Consider the following 21,835-nt stretch of genomic DNA (forward strand, 5'->3'; position numbering starts at 1 on the left):
GCAAAAGAGACTACTGACCATCTTTTCTGGAGGTGCAGGCTTTGAAGTGTAACATATGAGCGGAGCTCATATGGACTGCTAGATAATTGTAGAGGAACAACTGGAAAATATGAATTTTTAGGACGCTATTGTGGGAAGGAGGAAGGCAAGGTCCACGCCATTATTACGCAAACACACCAATTAATATATGCAAAAAGGACTAAGAACAACTCAAAAGTTATAATTTCAAAGTTCTTGATCTGTTCATTAGAGATATTAAGAAATCAGGTAATGAGTTGCTAATACACCTTGTTACAATGTAAAAAAACCGATAACACCTATTAAAATGAAGGGATCAATATTACCTTAATAAAAATGTTCTGATTTAGATATGCAACCATCTAAGAAGAACCTTTTTTTTACTTCATTTAACTTTTTTACATATAAAGAAAAAAAAAGCAAAAGCGTTATTCTTTCCAAAAGAAAAAAAGATTTTTGACACTCTGCATTGCGTTTTTCAGGGATTATATTATTATACACGAGATATAATCCACATTTAGAATTAACCTCCCATTTTGCAATGAATAAATGTATCTTCACGGGGATTATAGATTTTTATCATGCAAAAGTTGGTTCAAATCTTTAAATACTGATTAAAATGAGTCAAATATAAAAATATTTGATTTGAATTCTCAGAGTATGACTATAATTGAATAGAAGGAATTGAGATAATTCACTGAAATGGAGAAATAAAATGATTTTTACTGTTCGAATGTATGTGGCCCAAAATTAAAATTCATTCATTGAAAAAAACCTTTTGAATGGGAGTTCAATTTAATGTCTCCACCGGAACTCCTGATATTTATTTGATTATTTTTTTGTACAACAGTACAACAATATTTCAACATAATTATAATATTTATTCAATACAAACTTCAATCAAATAAATAACCGACTTATCAAACAAAGAGACAGGGGAGTTTTCGAACTTCTTAAAACTTCCAAATAAGTATCTGATTGTTAATTATTTATATAATCATTTTATTTGAAATATTGATCAAGTTTAATAATGAAATCGCTGTAGCTCATTGAAAACACGCCCTGCAGAAATTATTCTGTTGAACACAATGTGCGTAGGTTTGTGCCCATGTGATTCCTAGAAACTTTAAGTATATCTACTTCAAACAAGGTTCCTTGGTTAGTTTGAGTAATTGTAATACTATAATACTTACTGATACATATTCAGTGAAACTCCATCTAATCAATTACATGAACATTAAAAGAAAGTTTCAAAAGAAGTTTATTATTTTCAGTTGAAAGTTGCAATTGTGGAATTAGTTTTAAGAAACCTTTTAATCATTTATCAGAATATTTATAATTACAATGACTTTTTAGTAAAGAAGCAAAAATTTATAAAATAAAAATTTGCAAATTATCTATAATTATTATTTACAGTCTATTTGTGACTTCAGTAAAAAAATATTGGATTATTTAATTTTCAAAATAATTTTTTATTTTAAAGTAAATAAAAAGTAAGCCTCCAGAGAGGATCGAACTCTCGACCCCTGGTTTACAAGACCAGTGCTCTGCCACTGAGCTATAGAGGCAATTGTTATGATAATTGATATAACAAATATTTTTTTTATCAATAATTAACGTTAATCAAAAAATATTTAAATAAATTGAACACCTGAACACAAAGATAAGATATAGACTTTCCATAATATATAAAACTGTATAGTTGTATAAATAAGTGAAGGAGATTTTCACCCTTATAGATGATTAATAATTTTTCGATGAAACGACCACTACCCGATGATGATTTTTTTTTTTTTTTTTTAGATGAAAAAGGAACAGATGAAGTCTTTATTAATTATGAATCAAATCTGAATTTAAATTCGATTTTTTTAATGATCTTTAAAGTGAGATTCTTGAAATGGATAACTCAAAAAATGTTACGATCTCATTCTGTAGTACATGAACACATTATATGCGACCAATAAACATTTTTCTAGTTAAAGTTTTTACTTTTGGCTCAGTATTAAAATTCAATGGAAACTTTCGTTGATATTTCAAATCATGATTTTGAAAGTTTTTAATAATTCATTCCATGTTCATCAGTAGGTATCTATTTTGTGGGCGAAAGAGTTTTAACTTTAGAAAAGTAATACAATTCAATGAAAACTTTGATAGATATCATGTATAATTATTTTAAGTACCACCATCCGACATCTTGGATAAATAAAAGTATTAAATTTCGTTTTGTGACATTTGCTTTTGTCGTTTTCTTCCTTTTTTGGTCTTTACTTATTCTTTCATATTCCGAATGTGGTTTCATTATATTCCAGTACGTTCCTGAATATCCTAATTTTTTTCCACTCTTAAGTATTATAATTGCTTTTGGAATTTTTTTAATAACGAAGTAGAGGTCATTTCCATGGGATATATTGTTTTGGGTTCCAATACAATAATTAAAGATTATTCAAATCGATGGTTGAATCTTGATTCTTTGACTCATGATATAGGCTTAGAACCACTTCTTTCATAAGTTTGGATCAATATTATCTCAGTCTCCTTGCAAGCAAAGATATTGGGATAACCACCACTGCCACCAATTATAGAGTTCTTGATTGTTAGATAAATAACTAACAAGATATCGAAATTGATAAATACTAGAGTAGGCTTGCCCGGCGTTGCACGAGACAGTAATAAATTAAAATAGATTTAAAAGAATTCTCCTTTATAAAAAATAAAGACCGTAAAATTTTAAGAATAATTTTAATGTTGGTTTTATGAGTATGAATATACTTATAAAAAGGCATTATATAGGCACTCTTCCTTTACACAATGAGGAAGTAGTTGCTTTATTCTGTCTCAAGCGCCGAACTTGCTGTCTCGCAGCCGCTTCCCTAAGCATAAAGGAAGCCTCTTAATATACCAAAATACAGCCCGGCTCTCAGGTTGTACAGGTGAAGTACTGAGCCAAATACACTTTAAAATGCACTGCCTCCGTATTTATAAACACCAAGAACCCTTCTAATATGATAGAACACATTTCTGCCCAGGGGATGTGTATAGGAGCTTCTGGTCCCTAACACGCATTAAATTTTTCCATATCCACTTCCCTGAGCATCAAAAAACCCTCAGGTTGAACAGGTGAAGCGATGAGCCAAAATCCAGTTTAAACTCTACCATCTTATAATATTCTATAATACATCCTAGTTCACGGGTTGTGCAGATGAACTGCTGCCCCTGAGGCAAGTCAAATGTTTCTGCCCCACCTTCCTCAACATCATGGAACCCACCTAATATCCCAAAATACACTCATCTCTTAGGTTGTGCAGGTGAAGAGCTGCACCACTGCCGTATTTCTAAGAACCAAGAAACCCTTCTAGCACGCTAGAATACACCCCATCTACGGGTTATGTATATGAGCTGTGGGTCCCTGAGGTAGGTTAAATTCTTCCATGCTACTTCTGGATCATCAAAGAACCCTTCTAAAAACCAAAATACCAAAATTGGATTGAAGGACAAACACACACTTAGACATTCACATTTAATACATAAGTTAATAATAAAATTAATTGGATATTACAACTATCTTTTAATTATTTTTACAAAAGGAATATGATTTAATAATAAAATAATTAGTTAATTATTTTTTACAACTGTGAGTTTTTTTTTCAAAAATCTTTGATAAAGAGTTTATTTATATTCATTTTCATAAGTCCATTAAACAATTGTGGATTAATGGTGTGAGAACATTTGAAGAATAAAGCTTTCAATCATTCTTTATATTTTTTACTTGGTGCTTACTGCTTAGTATAGAAGCAATAATTGTTCAAATAAATGCTACACATAGATTTTTCTGCTAAGTTTTTAAATTATCTATAATTGTTATTTAGTGTTCATTTTTTTAATTCAAAAGAAAACGAATGGATAAATTAACCGTCAAAATCATTTTTAATGATAGTTTATTTAAAAAATAAAAAACTACATATAGGATTGCAAAGACAGTGCTCCGTCACTGAACTACAGAGGAGATATCCCGTGCAATTATTTAAAAAAAAAATGTATTTCACTTTCATATAATTAATTAACTTTAATCAAATATTATATGTGTAAGTGAATTGAACACCTCTATAGAAAGAAACAATTTATATACCTCTCTCATAATACTGTGTAATTATGAAAAAAAGAATATCATTTATTCTGGAGTCTACAAATCATTATTATTTTGCGTATATTTCTGTCTTTAATAGAAAAGTTATGGATTATTTTATCTTTAAATTAATTTTCTTATTATATTGCAATTCAAAAAAACTTAAATGCCTCCAGAGAGGGTGAAACTCTCGACCCGGGGTACTGTTTTTAAAACAGTACTGTTCCAATAACCTATAGAACATTATGTATGTATTTATTAAGATTTTCTAATAATATTTATATTTTGACTTTTCTATCATCAATAAACGTCAATCAACAATTATTGGACTGATTTGAAAACCTGTAAAAATATAAATAAATACATCACAAAATATTACATTGTCAAAAAAAAAAAAAACTTTGCTTGTTAAATGAAAATTAACATTTTGCTTATTTTTAAATCTCTTTTATATATTTTTATCAAATTAGCAAGTTTTTATTTTACTTAAGCTAATGAAGGAGAGATATTGGCTTATTCTGCAAGTATTTCAAACATTCTAGACTTTTGTAAATAAAAAATAATATGTTTTTTTGTCGTGAATTAGGAACACTTTTTTTTTGTAAATAATATACTGTTAAACCCTCAAAAAGGATCTCCAATAGTACAATTTCCAAAAATATTAAAGTATTTTTACTATCAACTACAGTCGTAAGTTCAACTCTCATTAACCGGCTTTAGCAAATTTACCCTAAGAAATTATACTTTAATGCAAGGAAACTAAAAAAAAATTTGTATGCTATCATTAATACCCTATCGAGAGTACCTGACATTGCTTAGAATGAAGAAACATAAAGAGTAACAAAGTTTGCTTTAATAGTATATACGCAAACTCCCCTTTCTTAACGTTTTTAGTATGACGTGCTAGCTTTAGTTAAACTCGCTGCTTGATACATTGCTGATTCTTAGCTCAAGTGATCGTGCAGTTCTAAAATATTAAGTACACACTTATTCAAAAATATTATTGAGCTGATGCTTCTGCTCGCGTGTATTTTTTGATATGTATATTAGAGTGTGTCTTACGAAACCAATTTTTACTAATCCAAAATCCGTTTCCACCATGAGTTGAGGTTTAGTATGGGTAAGAATGTCCTGCAATATTTTTTTCCTGCGGCAAAAATTCGAAAGGCTACTTCCAGTTAGTTCTAAAACTTCTCCAAAAATAAGCAAAACATGCACAATAACTTTTTTTTTGTAATGTAATACAATTGTAAAAACATTTTTTATTTTATAAAAAAATCGCTTTGTTAATTAAAAAACGAGGTTTTTCACTACACTTGTGGACCTTATCAAAGAAATATAGTGTAGAGTAATATAAAGCGCGTTGCGATTCTTCGTCCTTCGTATACTTACTTCCAACAAATAATAGTAAACTAAACTATGTACAATACACATATAAGAACATTTGTAATATAAGTTATATTCTTATTCTAAGCTTTTAAAAAATAACAAAAACAAATAAGATAATATTATTTTTGATGTGTATAAAAATATCGAAAAAGGATTGTAAGAGTCACATTGATAATTAGTTATCACTATCCAAAGCTTTATAATCTGACTTTTGAAAGTTCTTTAATATTTTTTATATTGAATGATAAATTGTTAATAATCTATGATGTCTAGTTCTTTCATCCGGTGTTATTTTAGCTTCTTTAGTAGTTGATGCGACACATCTTTCCACATTTTGGAAATGGCACGGGATATCTGGTAAAGCCAAAAGTTATCCTTCAATGCACTTCAGAAATTTTTCTTTTTTAATATCAAAAGTTAAAGGAGGTTTCGTTAAAAAACTATTTGGGTTCGATGATAAATCAACTAACTCCAAATAACTTTTTGCATTGAAGTTTAAGTAACAAGTTGGGCGAATATATTGACTAACTGATCCAGTTTTTCTTTTTTCTCTGTCTTTCATGATTATATTGACTGTCGTCCTTCTGGTATTTTTGTCCAAGTCAAATAAAGCGCCTAAAAGTATAGCTTCTGGGGTGCACCGAATCAGTTAACTTTGAATTAATTTGCAACTACATCTCGTTCCTCTTTTGTAAGATGCTGACGTACTTGATGCAATGCAAAGAAATAGTGCTGAGAAGTATATCTAACGTGATGATTCTTTTTAATGTTTACGAATGTTGGTCCATAAATATTAAGAATGATCACTACCATTCTTTTAAGTTCTTCTGATGGATTTTTGGTTTGGATATAGAGTCTCAGAAGAGTGGATGCTGTAGTAATCCATCTAACATTGTGGACAGTTCCTGGATGTTTTTTTAGGAAAGGCTTTGTGATTGAATGTGGTACATTTTGAACATTTGTACAAATTTCTAAAAAGTACTTTTGATCCCTACTGAGTTTGTTTTTAAAAGAGTCATCGACGTTTGGAATGCATCCTTTGATGGATTCATATTTTATTGGATCCGTTAGGCATGAAAAGTTTGATATAGGAATTTCTAATTCTCCTCTAAATGTGTTAGGTCCTGTTGATCTTCCATGATAAAATTCAAATACTTTTTTGAAGGGTAATTCATTAAAATGGAGCATGCAAATAATCCATTGTAAAGGAGTGTCTAATTTTTGCTCAAGAAGCCTAATGATGCCACCTTTGTGATCTGTATTTACTGCAGTTTTTTCTTCAGCAATTAGATTAATATTATTTAGATATTTCTTTGCTTGTCTAACCACTTTCGATGTTGAAAGTAAATTTTGGGCAGGAGCTAGCTTCATATCTCTTAATAATGCATTTTCATATGCTGCAGCAGAACGAACTGAAGGACCATACCTAATAAGAATTTTGCTAGATTCTTAGAGTTCGATATTGTGTCTTTGTACTGCTGGTTGGCATACTTGATTATTTGGCGTATCATAATAATCCTAATTGCTTCTATAATCACCAAAAATGTAATTTTGTTGTTTAGATTCTTCTTTTTCTTTGTCCAAAGTAGTAATTCTTTCTTTTTTTTTTCTCTGTTCGTTTTTCCATTTCATCTTTTCTTTCTTGCCTTCGAACAAATTTCGTATAATTATCTCCATAGGACTGACTTGCTGCCTTGTCAATGGATGAAGTGATCATGAGTTTCTTAAAAAAGTTTTGATCCATGTAGAAATGAAATTCATTCTGTGGTATTTTTTTTGAAGGAATCACATTTGCTTATGTTCACTTTAAAATAACTAATTTTCTTAGTCTTATAGCAAGAACATAAAGCAATATCAAAAAGATCTGACATCTTTTTTTTCTCTTTTTCATCTTCTTTACTTGGTCCTTGATGAGAACCAAGTATTTGTCAACTTTTGCTTGAGGTAATTGATGTCGTGCGAAGGGATGCTAGCCATCTCCCAAATACTTTTAATATTCATTGACATTGTTTCGACGATTTGAAGATGTTCTTTTCTTGAAAGTCTTACTCCATTGGAATGTTTATTTTTAAGGTAGAGGTAATATCTCATTAAATCTAGCTTACTTGGAACAAAAAGAGTTATCATTTTCCATCCACAGATATTAATTGAAATTCATAAGTATATTCCTCCTAAGTAGACTCCGTTACGTTTCCTACTCTAAGAAAACTATTTCATTGATACAAATCCTTCAGTGTCCATTATATATCTAATGCAGAAACTACTCATCTCAATCATAATAATATAAATTCCATTTATAAGATGGAGTTTGTGATGTACGGTTTATTTTGACAATTATAAAAACTGGACATTTTAACTTCACTGCTTATTTCCTTATCACTTGAGAGTCTCTTTTGTTATTTGAAAACAAGTTGTAGATGATTCTAGACTCTTAAAGATAATGTGTTTCTCTTTTATTGATATTTTTGTTCGCAATGCATATTCTATACTGTGAATTAGTATATTTATTTATGTATAAAAATGTCTAATTCTATTTTGTATAGGTATAATTTACATTTGTTGCTGATAATTTGTTGAATCTATTGTTTTATTTAATATTAATATTTTCAATATCGTTTGATTTTTAGTTTGTCTATTTTTCTGCATATAACATCTATTAATATTTTTAACAATAGCATATTGTTTTTTGGTTGTGTTTTTCATTTACCAATACTTATACAACGTACATCAAAAATATAAGTTGTAAAATAATTTAATTCATCAATTAACTAGTAATCTACTGCCACGGGTAAAATGATAATCATTAGTTTTTTTATTTATTATGCTATAAAACGTCATATTTGCAACTTTAAGGGAAGAAATGGAAGATATCTTAATCTCAATAGATCTATAAATATAGAAATATGAAAGTTATTTTTTTCATTTCACAAAGTGACATTGAAAATTTAAACTATGTTATATTCATATTAATTCTCCTTTAGTTTTATTTGAAATATTTATATTTCAAAATTACGTCATATTTGAAAATCGTAGCGGATTTAAAAAAATAAAACTTTAATCAATAGTATCAAATATCTACCTCCTGCCCTATCCTTCCATGAGTTAAATAGTGTTAAATGTTTTAACCTTTTTTTATTAATTGTTCTGCTGATTAATTATTTTTTGATGTATTAATATGGACTTATCATATATATGAGATCCATATTTATTAATAACACTGAAACAGTCATAAATTTAATAGCCTGAATAGATTTTCTTGAAAATAAAATTAAGATGACGATTCAAATAGTTTGGGATGTGATGAATTAAATGAAGTCAAATTGAGCTCATTTTTTTCCTTCAGATTATAACATATCTGCAATTACACCAAATACAACGTCGTTATTAAGTTTTTCAAAATCACAGTATTTATTAACTGCTTGTCTAACTAAGGCAACTACAAATACTTGCCACTTATATACAATTATTTTTCTATGGTGTACAGGTGTTCAATTCAAATAAATAATTTTTGATTAACATTAATTGAAATTAATCAAACATAAATTTAAAAACCCTCTCAGTCATACAAGCCTCTATAGCTCAGTGGCAGAGCACTGGTCTTGTAAACCAGGGGTCGAGAGTTCGATCCTCTCTGGAGGCATTTAGTTTTTAAATTAGCCAATTATTAGGTAATGAAAAGTAAATTTAAATTATCCACAAATTTTATACTTAAGTCAGCAATAGTTATTAGAAAAATGCGTCATCAGTCCTTGGACACTTTTTACTTTATTAGAAAGAAAGAGAAATCTAGGCTTAATATTAATGATACAAAAAAAAGTTATTAGAAAGGAGATGGAAGATATTTTAATTTCAATTATTTTTCAAAAAAAAATCGGGAGGGGGTCTGTGGGGGTCTTAATGATGTACCGAAGACTGTGGGAGTCACTGACTGGTCGGCTTTAAAAAATTTCATGCGAAAAAATGAGAGCATTCCTATTGAGTTTCTTCAATTTATTAAGGAAGACCTTCGATCGTTCCAGCCTCTTTTGTCTTTGTAAAACCGACAAACCCTGAACTTTTGTAACAGCCCTAGACTTGAGGCCCTAATCCTCATTAAAGATGCACTGGACAGCCGTTTCGTGAACTCTGAGGTCCCTGGCCATTTGGCATATGTTGTCACAAGGTTCGCGTCTATCTTTGGCTTCACACTCCTTATGAGGCTTTCTGTGTTGACCGATTTTGGTCTTCCCGGCTTGTGACGATCAAAAAGGATACAGTTTCGTTGTAGAGCTTCTTGGCGTTGTATACAGTGATCCTACTGATCCCGAAGTTACGTGCAATCACGGAGAGATTGTCATCGGCTACATTTTATGACGAAGTTTTTCCATTTCTGTATTTTGTAACTCATAAAAGACCTATGGCTGATTTTATTTCTTCAATAAACACCTAAAAGGAAACGGGTTTTTTTTATTATTTCTCCCTTTTTATGAAATTTTCGCGAAATTTAAAGGTTATTTATTATCTATTTAAAAAGTTTACTAGGACTTATGCCGCATACGGTCTATCTTTCGACAATTTTTGCCTTCATAATAAGTAGTAATTGTTCTGATAAGTGATTGAGTAGATTTATTTTAAAAATGTTGTCAGATCATGATTGCAACATACAAATGACGAAAATAAACTCATTTGGTTACTTGATTAATACTTAGATGAGTAGTAAAATATCTAATTTATTCTCGAGAAAACGACTCATATTTAAATAAATATATATTAGTTATATAATTAACAATCAGATATTTATGTTCTTAGGGGGCATTGAATGGGGCTCCCTATGAACAAGGATTTATTTAATCAATGACTGTTTGTAATGCAATTTTGGGCTACTTACCATTAAAATAAGTGAATTATTTTTATGTTCTCTATTTCAACGTACGTATCATGCAACTCCCTCTTTTATAAATTTTATCACACTCCAAAATTAAAATAATTGACTACTGATTTTTTATTTGAACCATTCTAAATATATTTTTTCAAAAATAAAAGCGTCTGTTGCTATTGACAATTCTTCATAGATGGTTAGCGATACTAATTTCTTATTGTATAAATAGTAATTTTAACAACTCGAATTCAAATATATAAAAACACAGCTAAAAGAGAAAAAAACAGCGTCTTTACACATCTTTATTCTTTGGTTTAGTTATACGTTCAGAGAGATAATATTAAAATCCAAATTGTTATATTTACACTAAAAGTAATTTTGAAATGTATTGATATGTACATATTATCTATTTTAATACCTATTGAAAGCGTTGATACAAAATAAAATGTCCTAATCATATATAAATGCAAACATTTAAATAGTTTAGATTTTAATCAAATTAATTTTATAGGGAAATTAGATATGGGAAAATAAAAAATAAATCTATTTTTTATTATTTTACTTTATGTGAATTGATTGAAGTTTCAGCTACAATATTGTTTTTATATATATTTACATTAGAGTGTTTCAACTTAGAGGGACTCTTTGAGGAACCTTTTCCATTAGCAAACTTCAGATTAAATGGATCACTTATAGAGCCCCCAAAAAAATAATTCACCATCAAAATCATGTATTTATACATCATATTGGTGAAGTTGTTCTATCCCAAGCCTTTTGCTCCCATTACTTGGCCTAAAAAGTAAAAATTAGTTAGGTAAAGTATTTATGGCGGGGTTTTTAAATTTTTTGAGATACAAAAATAAAGAATTAACAATTAAAACATCATTGTTATGGAAAGCCTCCATTTTTTAATGCTGCAGTTCTTTAAAAATATAAAACTTCTTGAAATGGGTTTTATTAAACTTGTTATTCATACATGGAATACCATTTTTCTGTAAAAAAATTACACACATTGCAAAATATTGACATACTAAATTTAATATGTTGGGCACATATATTGTGCGTGTTCTGTATTATATATATAAAAAAAAGTAATTTTTAGAAATAATATATGTCCTTCGATTATGATCGTTATTTTTGACATAAACAATATTTTTTTGTGAAATGAGTACGGTTAACAATCAACCCTCAAAAAGTGGAGAAACTTAACCTGCTTTTGCGACCAGAAATTCACCTGCACAACCCATGAGCCTGGGTGTAGTACAGCATTTTAGAAGGGATTCTTGATGCTTATAATCGAGGAGTTTAAACTGCCTTGTGGCCAAGTACTTCACCTGCACAACCTGAGGCCAGGTGTATTTTTGTATATTGAAAGGGGTGAATGATTATGCAAGAGGCGGGTGCGTTGGATTTTTTTTTATCTTATAATAGTTTGATAATTATATAATTGAAATGAAATTGCTCACGATAATATTGTCTTGCAATAAAGTTACTCACAAATATATTGCTTATAGTGAAATTGCTTCACGATGATATTACCCATAACAATTTTGTCTCGTATTGATAATATACACCACGATTCAACTATACAATGATATTACGCCAACAATTTTGTCCACAACCGTTTTACCACATTCATTTTACAGTGAACCATTATGTATTAGAAATGGGTACTCTCTTTTGCCCAGCAAAGTATATTTAACAGTGCATTCAAAAGAGTCTAAAATTAATCAATAATAGAATAAGTCTATTGAGCTCAAACAAACTATACTAAACCTATTGATTTTTTTTTTTTTTTGCAAAACTTCAAAAATGCAATTTTTTTGCGATATCTAGAAGGACATAATGATAGTCAAAGAGTTTCTATTAAAAAAATTAATAAAAATCAAAAAGAGAAATAACTAATATGGTTAATTTGCTCTGTAAGAATGTTTGTGCAAGTTTCATGCTGATGAGACGAATAATTGTGTTAAAATTAAATAAAGTAGGTTGGACTGAAATGGGTCAATTATGGGATTTTGAATGATGGAGGGGGATAGATTTTGGAATGGGTTGACATTTTGGTTGATAAGACTCGGAAATGTACAAGGAACAAACATTTGTTATAGTTTGTCTTAATGAAACATCCTAATGTGCATACATACATATGAGGAGAATTTAAGCAATTTAATTGAAGTTTTAAATGCAAAAAAAATCAAAAAAAAAAAAAAAAAATCGATTAAAATAAAAATGCACTTTAAATTAATCAAATTAATTGAAAGAAATGATTTAATGTAATGAATAAAATGCATAGCTGCTACAATAATTATTTTATTCTTTCATTACTAAAATTTATTCAAGGGAAAATACACATACTGTTGTACAAAATACATTTGAATAATGTCTGATTTATTTTAATGATGTATTTTCCCATTATTACAGTTAAAGCATTTTACATAATATAAAACATTGTAAATTTAATTTCATTAAAATTTATACAGTAAAAAATAAATTTAATCGAATTATATTTCTCTTAAATATTACTCAATTTGACCTAAATAGAGTATTTTTGTTTGGCAACATTAATTGGGAAGTTGGGTTTCTTTGAACCATTAACAATTTTAATTTTATAAGAACAAAAATCTTGTTCTTATAAATAGTTTAGCGTTTTCTATTTTAGAAACATTAATTTAAGTTAACTAATAGTTGTTTTTTGTAGTTTGAAAATAGTCCACATTCAGTCAATGATCATGTCAGTATATATTATTTGCTGATAGGCATGTTAGGGATACAATAGAGACTGTTATCTGTTTTATTAACTTATATCTAAAACTATTTACATGTAGAAACTCTATTTGAATCCCATTTTTAACACTAAATATTTGAAGTTCGAATCAAAGCTATACTTTGACGTAAATTAACTATAAAAAATACAAATTAAGATAAATTAATAAAAACAGCATATGAAATATTAATGATGTATTTTTATTTGTTTTGACTACAAGCCAGTATAAATCAGTCAATTAAATGACTAAATATGTAATAAATACTAATAAGATACATTGGATATGAAGTGTATTAAAAATTGGGAGTAATCTCCTTGCCTCTAAAAAATTAGTTAATCTTTACAATTAGTCAAATAATCATCTTTGTAATATTAGATTTTGAACATTTTTTATCCAATTTTACATTGCTTATTTATTAACTAAAATATAAGAAAATTTAAAATTAGACCAAAAAAATCAATCAAAATTAATTTTTTTTTAAGGGCAATTTAAAAAAAATGTTATATATTTTATTTTTTATTTTTGCTATAATGTAAAGCAACTAAAAAAAACACAAATAAATGTAAGTTAACAAAATAAGATCCTTCATTTCACTCATTTCCATTATTATTAGACATTTAGTAAGAATTTTAATCAAAGTTGCAAAATAAATTAATAATTTTTTATATATTGTAAGATATTTATCAATTGATTTTAGCTTTTATTTTTATTTACAGGGTGTAACCCATATTTAACAATCAACATGATTTTTTTAAAAGGATTTTCTTTTAAACTAATCATTTTGACTTTAATAACAAATATAGAATGAAAGCTTAATCAAATTTTATATTATTATTTTTTGAATAATAGCCTTAGTCGTCAATAACAGCCTCGACTCTACCTTGGAAACGAGAGTAGGTCTTGATGACTATCTTCTGTGGAAGATTCTGGAACTCTTCCCGGATCCTGGACCTTATATCGGTTTTTTGTGTTGCAAGAGGATCTGTTGGTGTATTGCTCAACTACTCCCCACACAAACAAGAGTTTGGAGTCCAAACATTGGATCCAACAATGTAATTGTTTTTGAGAAACAGGTCAATATTTATTTTTTTTCAATATTTTTTATTTGGTTTATATATTAGTATTACATAGAACATGCATATACAAATACACCGGAGCAATTGCGTAAAAAGTACATAAATAAACATTATAGGCTTAATGTTGATAATTCTGTAGAGAAAAACGCGAGCAAGGAGAAGGGGGAGAAAGACTTATGGTATCATTGTTTAAAATACTGATGTGATTATTATATGCCTGCTTTATTATGATTTTTGAGGGTATAACTAAAGTATTTATTAACAAAATGTTTAATCAAGACTTACTACGTATACGTTTATACGACTTAAGAAGTTTTTTATTCGTTACAGTATATTTGAAAACGTCACACTCCATGAAATTGTAATTCATTATGAACCATATTCGCAGAATAATAACTAATGAAACGACAAAGTAGAGTATTTCGAAATTTATTTGAAGTTCCAAGTTTCAAAAGAAGGCTTAATTCAAATATAATCTACATACTAAAAAATAAACCATCATACATTTATGTTAAATATACAAAATTAAACAATTATAATCATATAACTAATAACAATAAATTATAAATACAGAATATTGAAATAATAGATTGACCCAAATAATATTTTCTTGTTCTGACATGAATTCAGTTAAATATGTCATAACTTTAAGTTGCTAAACAAAAGCCAGACGTGGAGTTTAATCAAAAAGATCATCATCCCCTTTTTTCCTTATGTGGAAGTTGCTATATACAATTGTGCACATGATAGATATATCTCAACGGATGAGATCTAAATAATTATTAATAATAAAGTAAATGTCAAAATCATAAAATTAGACAATAAATATACTAATAAAAAAATGTTAGAATTAAATCCATCGTAAAGATTTAGTGCAAAAGCTATTTATGTAGTAATGTCCGGCGATATTACTCCTTATTAAGGGCATCAAAAAAGATTTCCCCCATTATTTATGCTTGTATAACAGAATACTATTGTCATGAAGGATACGCACAATTGCTAATTATAATGCTACAACCAATGTAACTACCCCCGTTGTTGTTACCATTTAAGTAGTTGTTTTTGCCTTTTATGAGTTTTCTGAACACCATTTCTTGGGGCTTATCAACTATAGCTAATCCTTAAGTGATAAAAAAGTAATATTTATTGACTATGTAATATTGGAAAACCTAATGATCATACCCAAGTCTTTAAGTGAAGAAACTAATGTCAGATAAACTAGTTGCGAACCATCCAAAGCTACTACTCCCGTTGTTGTGAACATTTAAGCACTTGTTTTTGCCATTTAATGAGTTGTGTATCATAATTCTTGATAATTTTGGCTAAAATAGAATCATATTTTATGATTAGATTTAAAAAAATATGAATACTTACTGTTAGATGGTACAAAATTTAGAGTTCAATTTCGTAATTGCCTCTCAACAGGCTGAAAATTATCTAACTTCACAATTTACAATGGGGGTATCTCTATAAATGGGATCATTACCACCATCCTCTATTAATTAATAATGGTTCCTCGGGAAGGGAAGAATTTACCCATGAATTTTTTGAACGTAGGATGATTAGCAATGGATTTATTACATGCAATAAGCATCTTTGTGAGATCAAAGTTAACGTCTGACTTGATGTATTCATCGTTAACTTGATTTTATAGATGAATATCCATACTCTTGATATGAGATGAGGATAATGAGTGGCTTGTAATTCTAGACAGGGGACTAAAGGCACATTATTCCTTTTCCTCTCCTCGCACGATTTTCTATTCTTACCAAAATGATCACCCTTTATTTATATACATATATAAACGATATACTAATTTTGCCTTCTTCGAAGGACAGACAAATCGGATTGGACAGCGTTCCTAGATAAGGAACGATACAATATTATTGTATGAACAATAACTTAATAAGATAACTTTAAACAGCCCATTTACATTGAAAAATCCATCTATTTTTTAAATAAAATGGCTTCTACACACAAAAAATGATTTGAAATGCCTCAAACTTTGCCAAAGTCAGTTTTTTTGATTATTTTCAGCAGGGGGATATTAACCCGAAAATAAATGTAATTTGTTAATTAATTAGCTATCAAATGACACAAACAATTTATTCTTGACCAAATCAAAGACTCTCTAACTATTCCAGCTATAATTATTCCTCCTTTAATTATTAATGTTGATAAATTAATTAACCAATAGAAAAAGATGAAGGAATTATATTTAGTCTCTATATTTATAGCTTATATTTAATGCTCCAGGGTAGAATTTCAACTAATACTCAAAAAATCAATCTTTTAAAAAAACAAAAGTAAACATGCAAATGATAAATATTTGATAAAATTTTTCACACACTTTTCAAATACTTTGATGATTCCGTGAAGTTGATGGAAGGTACAAGATTTCTTCCCCTGCAAAATTCCATTACTCACACTCTGATTTAGGAATTTTCATTGTGAGAGAGACATAGCGGGCTGAAGCTACCAAGATGATACCTCTCAACTCATCCTCCCGAATAGGCTGATAGTTAGTTAGTCGGCTGGTGATGAGGGCTTTACAATTAAGAACTGCAAAGTCCAGAGCCCTTGTTACCTCAGAAGATCAGCCTTTTATCTTCGAAATTCCAAAAAGAACAAGACCTAACTGGACGGTAAACTTTTTATCATCCTTTATTCCCCTCAGAGAAGACATTATTTTTCTTTTCCGACCCATAGAGAAGCCCAAACACTTACTATGAAGCTCCCATAATCAATTCACAGCTGCATCTAAGTTTAAGGAGCCGTCTTAACGTATCACGGCATAGCATTGAATAATATTTTGAAGAATTAACAAGTGGAAATCTTATTCTACCATCGTTGAGCAATTCTTCCGAATTGAAATTATGAACTGTTAAAATATCTCGTGTGATTACGTGTTCTTCTAAAATTGAAGGGCCCTTTAAATTTTTATTTATATTTTGCCGAATTATATCAATGCTTGAGTCATTTCCAAATACAGGGGTGAGTACCAAAGTTTTCACTGAGCTGAGCCCCAAACTAGAGAGATCATAGAAGTAATTTTCTTGATCAGATTAGTCCCCATCATTTCTTTGTGGTATGGCATGGGGCAGAGTCTTGTTGCCAAATAAAATACTCTTAGCTGTTATTTTCTAAGTCCATAGCTTTGCTTTTGATTCATAATCCCCTCCAGACTATTTCAGTTCAATCTTGACTCACCAGACAATAGACTTGTTAATGTTGAAGAAGTTTATAATCTTAACAATGTCTTGTACATGGCATATAGTAATAAGGACATTCTGCCTTTTCTGTAAAACTTTGGTTGCATCAACCTGTAATATGGTGTCAATTATGTTATTTTTAGTGAAAAATTAGAGATACGGAGGTTCAAAATTGTTCTTTTAGATAAATGATTGAGAGTTTTAACTATTTTTAAGAATACTTTTTTGATTTGCGTTATAACGTTTTGCTTTATTTTCCTACATTCAAATATTAGTATATATCAGTCAAATCTTTCAGCTGTGGTACGATCAGAGAGATAGGTAGAAATCTATTTTAAAAAAATACTATTATCGTTCTTTTACACAGATATATACTTAGTGTTAATAAAAATTTATGAAATACGTTCGATAAAATTTTGATTTAACTAAATTTGTTTTAATAATAATAAAAAAACTGTAATCAAATATATAGATAATATTAAAATTTGAAGACTTTAAGGCCATGAAGCTACTTCTAAATATTCAAAAAAAAGATTCAAAGATCATCGATTATACTTTTTTATCATTAGGGTTACTTGTAAGCCTCCTTAAATTTACTTTTTCACATGATATAATTGACACCTACTTTATCAAATATGTACATCAATAGCCACTATGAACATATATTTTTTTATGCGCAAAATATCTGTTTTTTTAATTAAATTTAAGTTTTGCAATTAGAGCAGCTGAGAGATTTAGAGTCGTTTCTTTTGGTTTTCTACTCGGAAATGTTTAAATTTAATCAGAAAATTTTCAATTTGTTTCTTTTTCATTTGATGACCTTTCATCTAGTGCATTCGTTCAAGATCTCCAAGTACCGCCATCATTTAATTGTATGTAAGTTTAACCATGTCATAGTTTTAGAGCCACTGGTCTAGGTTTATCTGACGAAATGAACACTTATTAAGGTCTTCGGCTCAAATACTTTCTAACAACTGGATTAGGACTGTATCTCAAAGAGACGAAACCCAGCTATGTTAAATTCTGTCCCGTCTATAATTCGTCAAGAAAATAACATATTTGTTATTTTCAGCTTAGGATATAAAACCATAATCAAAACCCACAAATAAATACTGCAAGAAAATAACTTGTAAACTGATGAAATAGATACAATTGAACAATCCTGCCCTAAAATCCAACTAAAGACACAAAGGACAATAAAAAAACTGACATATAATTGTATTGAAAATAACTGTACATAAGTATTTCTCAAAAAAAAAAAAAAAAAAACTCAAGTGCTAGTAAGAAATGTTATATTGTCTCTATTTTGTAATAAGTCAAAAGTAACAAGTTTCTGTGATATATTAGTAAATTTGCATATATATAGTAGATACATACATTTGTAAGAAATTATTATTATTAAAAGTAGTTTCTTTATATGTTTAAAGGAATGAACCTTACAAATATATATACAATGTAAAGTAAATATATCCTTTTTCCAGTCTTACATACATATGTATGTAATATGCAAATGTATTTATATATTAAAAAGAAATGTTGCATTTTAAAAACTAAAAAAAATAAAACAGCAACTTAAAATGCTAAAAAAATATTTTTAAACAAACAATTGTATAATGAAACATAATATAAATTATGAGTTAATTAATAACTAACATAATATCCTTAAAATAAACTTATATTATTCATTTTGAAATGTAACAAATGCCCAAATAAAAGTTTAAAAGAAACAATTATCATACATAATAATATGAAAAATATAAAAAAATGTTTGAAGAGATCCTCAGAAATGAAAGTCATTATTGTTAACTTCGATAATGCATAAATGTAGTGAAGATTTTCTTACAGCATCGGAAACCTAAAAGTATGGAGATTGGGTTGGACTTACAGCTACGCAGTAGGATTGCCAGAGAGTGGCTTTGAACCGTCAAAGCTCAGGGATAAATAACAGTGAGATTATTATTAGGATATATTTTCTTTTCATTCGCCCGTGTTGACGTCCTGTTTTCCTTTAATAATGTGAGCGTGTACTCATTTTCATCCCTTGCCTATACTGCGTCTGCCGAACAAAAGATAGTGATTACCTTTATAAGATTAAAATCATGGCTAGCTCCTTGGTTAGCGTTCTTCCAGAGTTGGAAAAATCCAACAGATGATAGAACTGAGGGACACACTGTCGTTGTAAAACGTCCCCTCTGGCAAGGCATTAAAAAAAACGTCCAATATTAAAAAATCTTCCGGAACTGCCTTCTTCGAATATTTCCATGACCGATAAAATCCAAACGGACAGGGAAGCTGAAAAGATTGATGAAGTCCAAGTAAATAATTCTTCCATACCCCGTGAGAGAACCTACAATCTGATTTGATACTTGTAACGTCCGGAGTTGAGTTTGTTAAAGAGTTCAATAATCTCGGGTGGCACGAAAAACTAAGCAAGTCTGTTGCGATGAGTCGAGTGTAGAACATTTACAGGATGGTCCTCTTCTTAACATCCATAACTGTAAAGACCCTGACGGGTGCGTGCCAAAGAAATTACCAATGTTACCTAGAAATGAAGATATATCATATAAAAGACAGAGGTCTCCTGCCTCTGAAAAAGGAAAATAAAGGAAATACCATTGACGGAACGCCGCATGAATAAGGAATACTATTGCCTGATAAAAAAACGATCCCCTAGGTGCCCAAAATACTCAAATTAAAGCCCATACTGTGATTGAGGCCTCAATGCCTCCACAGGTGGAAAGCCAGACTAAAAAGAAAAGAGGGAGACCAGCAAAATAATTATAATCAAATTAGGATTTCGGGTTTTTTTTTTTACTCGGGAGGTAATTACGTTGTCGTCGACTTTGATTTCCTTGAAAACCAAACGACATTGTTTGCAGTTTATGGCCTAAGCTATGATTCTCAAAACTAGTCGGAGGAGTTGGGCCTTTGGACGGAAAGGATTTATTATTAGCGGAGGACTTTAATGTAACCCGAAAATTAAGTCAAAAGATTTACCCAGGGTTATAATGGTTCATACAATAAAAATAGTGCTTCAGATCTGGAACAAATAATAACAGATTATAACTTACAAAATGTAGGTCTCACATGCAATGACTTTCCCCCCAAAAAACCTTTTAACAGAAAAACGAGGACTGCCAGAATGTACACGAGATCATTCGTGACTATGGCCTAAAGATGAAAAGTGAACTTTTGTCTCCATGGGATACCCTGAACTTAATGAGTCCTCAAGAGAGGGGGATCTTCATTCAAAAATGCAGAGAAAAAGCTAGAGAGATGAGAAAAATGCTTGAGATACAGACTTTGAAAAAAGACGAATCTACCTCATCCTTAAAAGTAGAGGAGCTTCTGGTATACGAGAGAAAGGGGGCACTGACACGCTCCAGGAAGGAATTGATAAACTTAAACTTGAAAGAAAAATCTTCATTCAAACATATGGAGGAGGCGGTCAAATCAAAGATAATATCTACACTTAGACTAACGATGGTTGAGATCATAGAAGAACCCTGCCAAATTACAACAATTTTTACACAAACCTGTCCGGCTGTCCAGACAGCACGTATAAAAACCTCTGTGACTTCTACTAAAGTTGGAGACTGATTAAGGATCCAACGAAATGGAAACCGTTCCTATTCAGCAAATGGGAACATCTACAAGAGAAAGAAAAATCAGCAATTTTGCTGGTACAAACACTATGGAGGAGTTCTCAGCTTTCTGCTTAGTTATAGAAAGAAATACAAATCTCCCGGCCCCTTGGGCCTGCCTTTCGAGTACTATAAAGAGTTTGATTTACTTCTATCACCAATACTCGTGAAGGTTTTCGAGGAAATATATAAGAAATGCACTTTATCCCAGACTTTTTGAGTTGTGGCTCTCTGACGTTGATCCTGAAAAAAATAAATAGAGACAAATATGATTTTAAAATTACAGGCAGATTTCTCTTTAATAAATCATACAAAATACTCACAGGCATTCTTAATCGCCAAATAATGAAATATCTCCCACAAATCATCTCTCCGTCTCAAAAAGGGTTTATAAAACTTTGCCTCATAGAAAATATTCCACGCTCAGTTCAGGATGCTATTTAATCTTCAACAGAAAGTAAGTATGTGGGGGTGCTCATGGATTTTGAGAAAACATTTGACTCAGTTTCACATAAATACATCATCGAACAATTGACACTCTTTGGCATTCCGGAGGGATTCATTGAAAAAATCTATGCAATACTTCGAAACTCCAAAACATTAGTTGGTATTCCGGGGATCCTCTCATAGATTCTCTATCTTTAGAGGGGCTCGACAAGGAGATCTTCTTTCCTCTTCTCTTTTCAAAATAGCAATGAATGGTCTATGGGAGATGATAAACTTGGATTCAACGATAAAAAGTATATCTTC

At 29.7% G+C, this 21,835-nt stretch overlaps 1 long non-coding RNA gene and 2 other non-coding genes across 4 annotated transcripts; 1 reads left to right on the plus strand and 2 right to left on the minus strand.

Annotated features, from left to right (window-relative positions):
- Positions 1 to 1,514: 1,514 nt before the first annotated feature.
- Positions 1,515 to 1,586, minus strand: TRNAT-UGU (transfer RNA threonine (anticodon UGU)). Its single transcript has one exon. It is a non-coding gene; the product is annotated as a tRNA-Thr (tRNA).
- Positions 1,587 to 9,098: 7,512 nt separating this feature from the next.
- TRNAT-UGU (transfer RNA threonine (anticodon UGU)) lies at positions 9,099 to 9,170 on the plus strand. The gene has a single exon. It is a non-coding gene; the product is annotated as a tRNA-Thr (tRNA).
- Positions 9,171 to 19,845: 10,675 nt separating this feature from the next.
- Positions 19,846 to 20,697, minus strand: LOC121115951 (uncharacterized). Of its 2 annotated transcripts, XR_011779841.1 has the most exons (5): positions 20,555 to 20,697; positions 20,439 to 20,481; positions 20,257 to 20,367; positions 20,093 to 20,187; positions 19,846 to 19,983 (listed from the first exon to the last, which is right to left on the minus strand). It is a non-coding gene; the product is annotated as an uncharacterized lncRNA (long non-coding RNA). The 2 variants fall into 2 exon arrangements; XR_011779840.1 differs by lacking the exon at positions 19,846 to 19,983 and having other exon boundaries at positions 20,052 to 20,187.
- Positions 20,698 to 21,835: the final 1,138 nt, after the last annotated feature.

The sequence above is a fragment of the Lepeophtheirus salmonis genome, chromosome 4, assembly GCF_016086655.4.
Source record: "Lepeophtheirus salmonis chromosome 4, UVic_Lsal_1.4, whole genome shotgun sequence".
Classification (NCBI taxonomy): domain Eukaryota; kingdom Metazoa; phylum Arthropoda; class Copepoda; order Siphonostomatoida; family Caligidae; genus Lepeophtheirus; species Lepeophtheirus salmonis.